The 13418-nt window shown below is 42.0% G+C and overlaps 1 protein-coding gene across 1 annotated transcript in view; it reads left to right on the forward strand.

The window, feature by feature from the left end:
* The first annotated feature begins 371 nt into the window (after positions 1 to 371).
* DDX3X (DEAD-box helicase 3 X-linked) overlaps positions 372 to 13418 on the forward strand; it is a 451205-nt gene continuing 438158 nt past the window's right edge. Inside the window, exon 1 of the mRNA XM_050776188.1 lies at positions 372 to 381. The gene's annotated coding sequence lies outside the window, so the exon portion shown is untranslated. The remainder of the gene's footprint in view (positions 382 to 13418) is intronic.

Here is a 13418-nt window from a genome sequence, read left to right on the forward strand (position 1 = left end):
CTTGAAAATACCATTTCATTTGACATGGCCATCAATCTCTTGTCATTGTTAGTCTAAGTAAGCTTTCCTCTACCTCCTCAGTACTTGTTAAGATAGTGGTGTCCCAGCACTGGGATACTTGGGGTGTATCTTACTTTTTAAAGCACTCTGGAATAGAGCCCAATACAGGGCTTCCCTATATCCAAAACAGCCATATATTGACTCTTGTGGATATTGTTCCTACTTTGCTGAAATTTATTTATATGTAGGCTTTGATTGCTTTACGAAAATTTGTCTCGTAGACCTTAGAAAAGAAACTTGTAATGCTTCCATGTATACTTGTCGGTTGGATTCCCAACTGTTTGTCCAACTGAGTGGGTAAGCCCAGAATGAAGATGGGGGAAAATGAAAATAGGGAACCAACTAACTCAAAAGGAGAGAAATGAATAAACATCAGGACAACTTGTCCATTCAACTGTATTGTGCAAGTTTTCTGCAGCTGTCTCCTCAGCTGCCAAAGTCTGGGTTAAGGTTCAAAGGGAAAGCTCTCCATCAACATATTTTCCAATTAAAAGAAAAGTTAAAATATTTGAAACTCAAATATTTTTATACATGAAAAATCCAGGGGTGAATTTTAATAAAGCCCATGAGCAGAACAGAAGTAATCTGGCTCTGATTTAAACATCATTAATGTTTAAACTGTATTAATTTTAAAACCTCAGCCCTGGCACACTTCAAAAGCCTGTCTTCCTTCTGCTAACTCTGGCAACAATCTCTGGGCTAAACGTGAGTCATAACTTGTGACACTGCAGACAGCATCTGGGAGGTGGGGTGTTTCACTTCTCACTTTGGCTCATGTTTGCTTGTACTGATTAGGAAGTAAGGACATAAGAGGAAAGCAAATGTGGGAATGAGGTTCTCCTAATTTCATTCAAAAGATTCTAAGCTAGGAAATATTTAAAGATTTTAAAAAAACAGAACAGATTTTTAAAAATGAAACAGAGCTTCAATAAGTATTAAAATGCAGTAGATACTTAATGCCATAAAACTGTATACTTAAAAATGGTTCAAATGGTAAATTTTGTTATATATATTTTGCCACAATGAAATGCAACAAATTAAAACCTATAAAGTATGTTTAAATGTTTAAATTCATGATGATATTTAAAAACTGGCCACCTTGAAGGATGTCAGGGGACCAATTCATCATCTGAAAACAGATAAAAAAGGGAAAAAAATGAAACATATATCCTGCTTTTCCTTTAGAAACTGTGCCACTAGGTAACCAAATAATAGATTGGGGAAGCATCTCTTTATAAAATTATTCAATTATCCCAACTAATAAATGAAATAAAATGATAGAATTAGATTGTAATCATTTTGCAACACTCTATGAATTAATTGATCTAGGCAATGAGAATCAACAGCTGCTGAAATCACAAAAGGAGACACAGCCAGACATTACATGTCTCAGAACTCAGCACCACTTATAGTCTTGCAAAAAAGATAGAAATTCAGTCTAATTAAACCTCTGGATCCAACTGACAATTTGCAAGAAAGGCAGGGAAGAGAATACATGTTGAAATGCACCATGAGTGTGTCATCAGCAAAATGCAGATTTTAGGAAACTTTAGGTCAAATTGTCTTGTTCTTCAACAAGTAGAGAATAAAGAAAAGAAAGAGTCATAGAGGGCCGGGCACGGTGGCTCACACCTGTAATCCCAGCACTTTGGGAGGCTGAGGCTAGTGGATCACCTGAGATCAGGAGTTCGAGACCAGCCTGACCAATATGGTGAAACCCTGTCTCTACTAAAAATACAAAAATTAGCCGGGTGTGGTGGCATGCACCTGTAGTCCCAGCTACTTGGGAGGCTGAGACAGGAGAATCACTTGAACCAGGGAGGCGGAGGTTGCAGTGAGCTGAGATCGAGCCACTGTACTCCAGCCTGGGCAACAGAGGGAGACCCTGTCTCAAAGGAAAAAAAAAGAATAGTCATAGAGGAAAACTGTAGATTAAAAGAGATTTAAAAGATGTATCAAGGCCAGGCACAGTGGTTCATGCCAGTAATCCCAGCACTTTGGAAGGCCAAGGTTTGAGACCAGCCTTGACAACATGGCAAAACCCGTCTCTACAAAAAAAAAAAAAAAAAAAAAAAAATTAGCCAGGTGTAGTGGTATGCACCTGTAGTCCCAGCTACTTGACTGGGGAGGCTGAGGTGGGAGGATGGCTTGAGCCTGGGAGGCAGAGCGCCACTGCACTCCAGCCTGGGCAACAGAGCCAGACCCTGTCAAAAAAAAAGACAAATCAAACTTTTTAATGAGCATGGCACAACTAGAATGTCTAAGGATACACATTTGGGTGGTAAAGCTGTAGAGAAGAATAAGGAAATGATTGCTATAAAAATCAGGGTAGTGGCCATGGAGGGGCTTCTGGGGTGGCTGGCAAAGTACTGCTTCTTGACCTGGATGTTAGTTATGAAGGTGTGGCTTTATAATAATGTACTATTCTGTACATTCGTTTTGTATGCTTTTCTGTGTTTTATCATAAAAATAGAGTTCAGTTGGGGCCTCTGGGATGAACTGTAGTCATATGAGTCACCCAGGACTGCTAACTGGACATGAACAGCTGGTCAGAGAGAAGGATGATGAGGGAACTGGTGAGCCCCCAGAGGTTACCTAAGGGCCAGGAATTCACCCAGCTACATGTGGGTGGGTAAAACCTGAATTGTACCATCAGTTTGTGCCAGGACAGAGTTTTGAATTCCCTGCAGAAATGGATGGGAAAGGGCTCAGAAGTTGTTTTGAGTGTACCACATTTTAGTTCCTGGAGTAGTTTAGTTATTTGGGCATTATAGCTCATGCCAGCCAACTGCCAGCAAAACTTAAGCCTTCAACACTGTGCTGTTTGAGAGCTGCGAGTGAGGAGGCCCTAGCTCCGGAGACCCCATTTCATTACAGATAAATGCTGTAGCATCCTTATCAGCAATTCACAGTGCACTTAAAACTGTATCAAAGGTTGCAGCCAGCTCTCCTTCCACCAGGAAATCTGGAGAAGGTGAAGACATTATTAAATAAATGATGCCAAAAAGCCTGGAGGTAAGTCCCCAAGGAGAAGGCAGCATAAAATGTCAGAGTGGGAGAAACTGTGTGGTCTACCAAAGACTATTTAACAACAATCAGATACCAATACACACCTATTAGAATCCTAAAATCCAAAGAAAACTGACAATACCAATTGCATTGAGAATGAGGAACAACAGTAATTCTCACTCATTGCTGATGGGGATGTAAAAATGGCACAGACACTTTGAAAGACCATTTGTTCTTTCTCACAAAGCTAAACATAGTTTTACCATACGATCCAGCAATTGTGCTCCTAGGTATTTAACCAACTAATTTGAAAGTCATGTCCACACAAAAACCTGCACAACTAATAAATGAAATAAAATGATAGAATTAGATTGTAATCATTTTGCAACACTCTATGAATTAATTGATCTAGGCAATGAGAATCAACAGCTGCTAAAATCACAAAAGGAGACACAACACACAACACATAAACACAATGTTTATAGCAGCTTTATTCATAATCACCAAGAACTGGAAACAACCAGGAGGTCTTTTGATAGGTAAATATATAAACCAACTGTGGTACATCCATACAGTGAACATTATTCAATGATAAGAAGAAATTTGCTATCAAGCCATGCAAAAACGTGGGTGAATCTTAAATGCCTGATGCTAAGTGGAAGCAGCCAGTCTGAAAAGGCTACATACTGTATGATTCCATTTATTATGACATTCTGTAAAAGGCAAAACTAGAGATAACAAACAGATCAGTGGTTGCCAGGGGCCAGGAAGGGGGAGGGTTGAAAAGTGAAGCACAGGGGAATTTGAGGGCAGTGAAAATATTCTGTATGATATTATAATGGGGGATAGATGACATTGTGCATTATTTAAAAACCTATAGAACTTTATAGCACAAAGAGTGACAATGTATGCAATTTTTAAAAAGTCATTTAGAAGGTCAGGTGATCACAAGATGGAATACAGAATATGACAAAAGAATCTAGCTGCATTATGAATGTATGAAATCATTTCACTGAAGGGAGTAGGGAGGAAAGGTGCTGACCTATGTAACTTTGGAAATGAGTGGATACTGTAAGACCAGAGACGAAAGGAGCTGTATATAAACACTATACTCTAGTTGTTAAAGTTGTTTCCCATGAGGGTATGTGTTAACAATTCTAATCCTAGCCAGGCGAGATGGCCCATGACTGTAATCTCAGCAACTCGGGAGGCTGAGGTGGGAGAACTGCTTGCAGCTAGGTTGAGGCTAGGAGTTTGAAACCAGCCTGGGAAAATAGAGAGACTCTGTCTCCACAAAAGATTTTTAAAAGTAGCTGGGTGTGGTGGTATGTGCCTGTAGTGCTAGCTAATCAGGAGGGTAAGGCAGGCAGACCTCTTGGGCCCAGGAGTTCAAGGCTTAAGTGAACTATGATCATACCACTGCCTTCCAGTCTGGGTGACAGAGCAAATCCCTTTCTCTAAAAATAAATAAATAAATAAATAAAAATTCAACAACATTTGGGGCAACTGTCAACCATTAGAACTGGAATTTATTGCCTACGGAAGGCTAGACCCTTTCAGGAGATCAGGGACAAGCTGGGAATGGTAAAGCTGAAAACCTGTGTATTAGTTCATTCTCACATTGCTATAAAGAAATACCTGAGACTGGGTAATTTATAAAGAAAAGAGGCTTAGTTGGCTCATGGTTCTGCAGGCTGTACGGGAAGCATAGCAGCTTCTGCTTCTGGGAAGGACTCAAGAAACTTACAATTATGGTGGAAGGCAAAGGTCTCACACGGCCAGAGCAAGAGGAAGAGAGAGAATGAGGGAGGCGCCACACACCTTTAAACAACCAGATCTCATAAGAACTCTATCACGAGAACAGCACCAAAGGGATGGTGCTAAACCATTCATGAAGAATCCATCCTCGTGATCCAATCACCTTCCACCAGGCCCCACCTCCAACACTGGGGATTACAATTCAACATGAGATTTGGATAGGGACACAGATTCAAAACCACATTATTCTGCCCCTGGCCCCTCCCAAATCTTATGACCCTCTCACATGGAAAAATCCAATTATGCCTTCCCAACAGTTCCCAAAAGTCTTAACTTATTCCAGCATTAACTCAAAAGCCTATAGCCCAAAGTCTCATCTGAGACCAAGAAATTCCTTTCTCCTATGAGCCTATAGAATAAAAAACAAGTTAATTACTTCCAAGATACAATGGGGGTATAGGCCTTGGGTAAATACTCCCATTCTAAAAGGGATAAATCGGCCAAAAGAAAGGGACTACAGGCCCCACACAAGTCTGAAACCCAGCAGGGCAGCTGTTAAATCTTAACACTTCAAATAATCTCCTTTGACTCCACACCTCACATACAGGGCACACTTATGCAAGGGGTGGGCTCCCAAAACCTTGGGCAGCTCTGCCCCTGTGGCTTTCCAGGGTTCAGCCCCCACAGCTGCTCTCATGGGCTGGCATTGAGTACCAACGACTTTTCCAAGTGCGTGGTGCAAGCTGCCAGTGGATCTACCATTCTGGGGTCTGGAGGATGGTGGCCCTCCTCTTACAGCTCTACTACGAAGTGTCCCAGTGGGGACTTTGTTTGGAGGCTCCAACCCCACATTTCTCCTCAGCACTGCCCTAGTAGAGGTTCTCCATGAGGGCTCTGCCCCTGCAGCAGGCTTCTGTCTGGACATTCAGGTGTTTCAGACATCCTCTGAAATCTAGGCAGAGGCTCCCAAATCTCAACTCTTGCACTTTGGGCATCTGCAGGCTTAACACCATGTAGAAGCCATCAAGGCTTATGGTTTGCACCCTCTGAAGCAGTGGTCCAAGCTGTATCTGGGCCCCTTTGAGCCAAGGCTGGATCTGGAGTGGTTGGGGCACAGAGAGCAGTGTCCCAAGGCTGCGCAGGGTGGCAGGGTCCTGGGCCTGGCCCATGAAACCATCCTTCCCTCCTCGGCCTCTGGGCCTGTGACGGAAGGGGCTGCCAGGAAGGTCTCTGAAATACCTTGGAGGCCTTTTCCCCATTATCTTGGATATTAGCACTTGGCTCATCTTTACTTATGCAAATTTCTGCAGCTGCCTTGAATTCCTCCCCAGAAAATGGGTTTTTCTTTTCTACTGCATGGCCAGACTGCAAATTTTCCAAACTTTTACACTCTGTTTCCCTTTTAAATATATGTTCCAGTTTCAGGTCATTTCTTGGCTTATGCTTAAGAGCATAGTTGTTAGAAATAGCCAGGCCACATCTTGAATGCTTTGCTGCTTAGAAATTTTTTCTGCCTGATACCCTAAATCATCACTTTCAAGTTCAAAGTTCCACAGATCCCTAAAACAGGGGCACAATGCAGCCAACCTCTTTACTAATGCATAACAAACGTGACCTTTGCTCCAGTTCCAAATAAGTTCCTCATCTCCATCTGAGACCTCCGTAGCCCAGACTTCATTGTCCATATCACTATCAGCATTTTGGTCACAATTTAACAAGTCTCTAGGAACTTGTTAAACTTTCCCTCGTCTTCCTGTCTTCTTCTGAGCCTTCCACACTCTTCCAACCTCTGCCACTTACCCAATTCCAAAGCTGCTTCCACATTTTCAGATATCTTTATAGCAATGCCCCACTCCTTGGTACCAATTTTCTGTATTAGTCTGTTCTCGCACTGCTATAAAAAAATACCTGAGGTTGAGTAATTTATAAAGACAAGAGGTTTAATTGACTCATGGTTCTGCGGGCTGTACAGGAAGCATAGCAGCTTCTGCTTCTGGGGAGGCCTCAGAGAAGGCAAAGGGGGACATCTCACATGGCCAGAGTCGGAGGAAGAGAGAGAGTGAGGGAGTGCCACACACTTTTAGACAACCAGCTCTCACGAGAACTCTATCATAGGAACAGCACCAAAGGGATGGTGCCAAACCATTCATGAAGAATCCATCCCCATGATCCAATCACCTCCCACAAGGCTCCACTTCCAACACTGAGGATTATAATTTGACATGAGATTTGGATGGGGACACAGATTCAAAGTCCAAACCATATCAATAGGATAGGGGTTAAGGGTGGACATGAGGGGACACAGGTAAGTTACCAGGCTGAGTGGGTACAATTGGGAGCCTATGGTGGAAACAGACTGAGGCATCAGTGTGTGAGTGACCAAATCCAGGTGTATTAATCCATTCTCACACTGCTATAAAGAACTACCTGAGACTGGGTAATCTATGAAGAAAAGAGGTTTAACTGACTCACAGTTCTGCAGCCTGTACAGGAAGCATGGCTGGAAGGCCTCAGGGAACTTACAATCATGGCAGAAGGGTAAAGGGAAGCAAGCACGTTTTCACATGGTGGCAGAAGAGAGAGGGCGAAGGGGGACGTGCTGCACACTTTTAAACAACCAGATCTCATGAGAACTCACTCACTATCACAGAACAGCAAGTGGAAAATCCACCCCCGTGATCCAATCACGTCACACAAGGTCCCTCTCCCAACATTGGGGATTACAGTTCAACATGAGATTTGGATGGGACACAGAGCATAACCATATCACCAGGCAAGAGAACTGGTGTGTAAGAGGCAGTGAGCCCACAGTCTTGGCAAAGAAACAAGGTAGCAGAAACTAGGAAGCATCCAGAATAGTCTTGGACAAATTGCTGTGGAGAGCTTTCTGCTGTGAGGGGACCCTATTGAGGATCCTCCATCCTTATCCCTCAGGATGACCTCTGTTAACAGTGCTCGGTGTGTGCTACAAGCAATTCACAAAATTACGATTATTGAAATGTATAGATTGTGGCACAGATTGCTACTAGTTGCCTGCCCTTTTTGTTGTTGTTGTTGTTGTTGTTGTTAGACAGGGTCTCATGGTGTCACCCAGGCTGGAGTGCAGTGGCACGTTCACAGCTCACTGCAGCCTTGACCTCCCAGGCTCAAGTGATCCTCCCACCTCAGCCTCTCAAGTGGCTAGGACCACAGGTGCATGCCACCACGCCTGGCTAATTTTTGTATTTTTTGTAGAGACGAGGTTTTGCCATGTTGGCCAGGCTGGTCTCGAAACCCTTCTTTATTACTAATGGAAACATTATATTGTTGAGGGTGGCAATGTGTCCAGCTTTAAAACAATACTTTTCCAGCTTGCCCTGCAGATATTGGTGGCTAATAAAGTGAAAGCAAAAGTCATTGCCTGAGTCGTCTGAGAAAGCTTTGGAAAAGGAACTGATTAATGTGAGTGATTTCACCTTCTGCCCTTGCCCCTTCTCCTGCCTACAGCCTAGGATGTGGTATAAAATGTCAGTTGCAGCAGTCATCGTGGGCTATAAAGCAACCTTGATGATGGGAGCCTTGCCCTATAGGGGAGCAGAAAGAAATAACCTGGGTCCTAATATATGTAGAGCTGCTATGTCACCACTGGACCTCCAGCCCTGGACTCCCTTCACAGGAAAAAAAAAAAAACTGTCATGTTTAAGCCACTATAATTTGGGTTTCTGTGCCATGGAACCTAATCCTAACTGATATGGTGACTAAGGGTTATAAAAGAAATATAATATTTGTGGGAAATTTTAAACTTTACATATGAACTATCCTAATGAAAAACATTGGAAATGTTAGGTTTCCTAAGGTATTGATTAAGCCTGAAATCATTAGCTGATATATACTGAAAAGAGGAAATCATACATCTGAAATCATTACCTGATATATATACTGAAAAGAGGAACTTTAACTCAGCCAATAATTGTGTCTTTCAACAAGGGAAATTTCCCTGTGAGCAAGTCTGTGGTGCGAGGTCATCTGCAGCTGAACCTTTGCTGTGCCATGGCTTTGGTGTGGGAGCACACACACAATTTTGAAGAGCTTGGGCTTGATGTTGGTTTCCGTGCCTGATGTGCCTGGGCTGTACATTGGAGAACATTAAGTCAGTAAGGATGGTATGTGCTGGAGTCACGTCCTCTGGGGGTAAAAAGCAACGAAAAGGAGAAACAAAAACTAATTTTAAAAAATCAGGCTGGGCGTAGTGGTTCATGCCTGTAATCCCAGCAGCTTGGTAGGCCGAGGCAGGTGGATCACCTGTGGCCAGGAGTTCAAGACCAGCCTGGCCAGCAGGGCAAAACCCCATCTCTACTAAAAATACAAAAATTAGCTGGGCAAAGTGGCACACACCTGTAATCCCAGCTACGCGGGAGTCTGAGGCAAGAGAATTGCTTAAATCTGGGAGTTGGAGGCTGCAGTGAGCCAAGACCACGCCACAGCACTCCAGCTTGGGCAACAGACTGAGACTCTGTCTCGAAAATAAATAAATAAATTAATTAATTAAAAATTGTTCCCTTAGTCTTTGAGACAGAGAGGGAACAGAGTGGAGGGGACAAGGATGCACTTTTCTGAATATACCTTGCTCGAGAGACATAAAAATATTTTCACATAATTATAAAAACAAATTGAGGCCAGGCACGGTGGCTCATGCCTGTAATCCCAGCACTTTGGGAGGCCGAGGTGGGCAGATCACCTGAGTTTGGGAGTTTGGGACTAGCCTGACCGACATGGAGAAACCCCGTCTCTACTAAAAAAAAATACAAAATGAGCCGGACGTGGTGGTGCATGACTGTAATCCCAGCTACTTGGGAGGCTGAGGCAGGAGAATTGCTTGAACCCAGGGGGCGGAGGTTGCAGTGAGCCGAGATCGTGCCACTGCACTCCAACCCGGGCAACAAGAGAGAAACTCAAAAAAACAAAACAAAACAAAACAACAACAACAAAAAACTTTAAACACATGGTATTCATGGTAAATCTTTTGTAGGATATAGCCTGTGGACAAAAAGATGCACAAAAAATCTTAAACTGTTCGTGATGATTCTATTATTGTTGTCTTGAAACTATTAGTGTGTATTATATGTATATATACTTATAAGCACATATATATAGTAAGATAAATAAGTAACTATGTTAATACCATTAGGAACTAATATTTTCAGCCTAAGGGAAGAAAGACACAAATATTCAATGAAATATGTAAAAGCCATGTAATCTTAATTTTGAATTGGATATATCAATGTGAATTTATGAATTATTTTTATCTTTCTAAAAAGTACAAACTTTCCAGCTGTGCCCATTGAAAGGCAGTGATCAACCCAGTAGCAATGAGTATACTTAATATGCAGATCGTGGTTTCTCAATGCGTTTACCCATTAAAGGGAACAAGGACTTCTTGGAGAAATAGCTGATTTCAGATCTGGGGCAGGAAATGTACATGATGTACGAGCTGTTGCCATGGAAAACATGGAAGCTATCAAATACTATTGATATCATGTCAAAAGGACACAGTAACCAATTTTTTTTTTTTTTTTTTTTTGAGACAGACTCTACCCTGTCACCCAGGCTGGACTGCAATGGCATGATCTCAGCTCACTGCAACCTCTGCCTCCCAGGTTCAAGCAATTCTCCTGCCTCAGCCTCCCAAGTAGCTGGGACTACAGGTGCACACCACCATACCCAGCTAATTTTTGTATTTTTAGTAGAGATGGGGTTTCACCATGTTGGATAAGCTGGTCTTGAACTTCTGACCTCAGGTGATCTGTGCACCTCGGCCTCCCAAAGTGCTGGGATTACAGGCGTGAGCCACTGTGCCTGGCCACAGTAACCAATTTTAATAGGGTCTACTTGCTAAAGATGGAACAAGTTGAACATCAAAAGGAGTAAAAAAATTTTTTGAGACGGAGTCTCGCTCTGTCACCCAGGCTGAGTGCAGTGGTGTGATCTCGGCTCACTGCAAGCTCCACCTCCCAGGTTCACACCATTCTCCTGCCTCAGCCTCCCGAGTAACCGGGACTACAGGCGCCCGCCACCATGCCCGGTTAATTTTTTGTATTTTTAGTAGAGACAGGGCTTCACCGTGTTAGCCAGGATGGTCTCAATCTCCTGACCTTGTGATCTGCCTGCCTTGGCCTCCCAAAGTGCTGGAATTACAGGCGTGAGCCACCGCGTCTGGCCAAAAGGAGTACAATTTTAAGGTCAGGAATGAAACAAGGATGTCTGCTCTCACAACTTCTATTCAACATTGTACTCTTAAGTTCTAGCCAGGGCAATTAGGCAAGAAAAAGAAATAAAAGAAATCCATATGGGAAAGGAAGAAATAAAAATTATTTCTATTTGCAGATGACATAATCTTGTAAGTAAAAAGTCCTCAGGAATCCACTAAAAACTATTAGAACTAGTAAACACTTCTACCCCTTAGCTTAAAAAGATAAAAAGAGAAATTAACATAAAAATTTTTAAAAAGAGCTAGTAAACAAGTTCAGCCAGGTTGCAGAATACAAGACCAATATACAAAAATGAACTGCATTTCTATACACTAGCAATAAAATCTAAAAATAAAATAAAAAATTCCACTTAGCATTAAGAAAATACTTAGGAATACATTTAACAAGAGGAATGCAAAACTTGTATGCTGAAAATTACAGAACATTTTTGAAAGAAATTAAAGATCTAAATAAATGGAAACTTATCATATATTCATGGGTCAGAAGACCTGATACTGTTAAGATAGCAATACTCCCCAAAGTGATTTACAGATTCAGTGCAATGCCTGTCAAAATCCCAGCTTGCTTTTTTGTAGTAATTGACAAGCTGATCCTAAAATTCATTTGGAAATGCAGGAGACTCACAAGAGCCAAAGCAATCTTGAAAAAGAAGAACAAAGTTGGAAGACTCACATTTCCTGATTTCAAAACTTACCATAAAGGTACAGTAATCAAGACCATGTGGTACTGGGATAAAGACAGACATATAGACCAATGAAATAGAATTAAGAGTCCAGAAATAAACCCATTCATTTATGGTCAAACGATTTTCAACAAGAGTGCTAAGACCATTTAGTGATGAAAGAATAGTCTTTTCAACAAGTGGTTCTGGGACAACTAGATATTCAATGACAAAAAGAATGAAGTTTGACCCTTACCTCACAACATACACAAAAATTAATTTAAATGAATCGAAGATCAAATGTAAGAATTATTGCTATAAAACTCTTAGAAGAAAATGATAGGAGTAAATCTTCATGGACTTGGGTTAAGCAATGAATTCTTAGGTATAACACCAAAAGCACAAGCAGCAGAAGAAAGAAAATACATAAATTAAATTACATCAAAATTTAAAACTTTTGTCCAGGCTCGGTGGCTCACGCCTGTAATCCCAGCACTTTGGGAGGCCAAGGCAGGCAGATGACGAGGTCAGGAGTTCGAGACCATTCTGGCTAGCATGGTGCAACCCCGTCTGTACTAAAAATACAAAAAAATTGGCCAGGCGTGGTGGCAGGTGCCTGTGGTCCCAGCTGCTCTGGAGGCTGAGGCAGGAGAATGGCGTGAACCCAGGAGGCAGAGGTTGCAGTGAGCTGAGATCGTGCCACTGCACTCCAGCCTGGGCGACAGAGCGAGACTCTGTCTCAAAAAAATAAAAATAAAAATAAAAATAAAATTAATTAATTAAAACTTTTCTGCTACAAGCAGTACCATCAAGAAAATGAGAAGACAACCAAAAATGGGAGAAAATAATTGTGATTCATATATTTAAGAAGGGATGTATATCCAGAATATGTTTTAAAAACAAACAAACAAAAAACAAACTTGTGGCTCATACCTGTAATGACAAAACTTTGGGAGGCCGAGGCGGGTGGATTGCTTGAGCCCAGGAATTCAAGAACAGCCTGGGCAACATGGCAAAACCCTGTCTCAATAATAATAACAATAATAATAATAATAATAATAATAATAATAATAATTCGCTGGGCATGGTGGCACATGCCTGTAGTTCCAGCTACTCAGGAGGCTGAGGTGGGAGGATTGCTTGGGCCTGAAAGATCGAGGCGGCAGTGAGCTGAGATCACACCACTGTACTCCAGCCTGGGTGACAGAACAAGATACTGTCTCAAAAAACAAAAAACAAAACAAAAAAACCCTCTTATAATTCAATAATAAAAAGGCAAATAACCTAATTTTTAAATGGGCAAAGGATATGAATACACTTTTCTCCAAAGATGTACAAATGCCAATAAGAACCTGAAAGGATGCTCGATTTCATTAGTTACTAGGGAAATGCAAATCAAAACCACAATGAGATACCTCTTTTCACCCAGTAGTATGGCTACAATCAAAAAGACACATAATGTGGCCAGGTGCGGTGGCTCACACCTGTAATCAATCCCTGCACCTTGGGAGGCCAAGGTGGGCAGATCACCTGAGGTCAGGAGTTTGAGACCAACCTGTCCAACATGGCAAAACCCCGTCTGTACTAAAAATTACAAAAATTAGCTCGGTGTGGTGGCACATGCCTGTACTCCCAGCTACTTGGGAGGCTGAGGCAGGAGAATTGCTTGAACCCGGGAGACA

This window comes from Macaca thibetana, chromosome X, assembly GCF_024542745.1.
Source record: "Macaca thibetana thibetana isolate TM-01 chromosome X, ASM2454274v1, whole genome shotgun sequence".
NCBI classification, from domain to species: Eukaryota; Metazoa; Chordata; class Mammalia; order Primates; family Cercopithecidae; genus Macaca; species Macaca thibetana.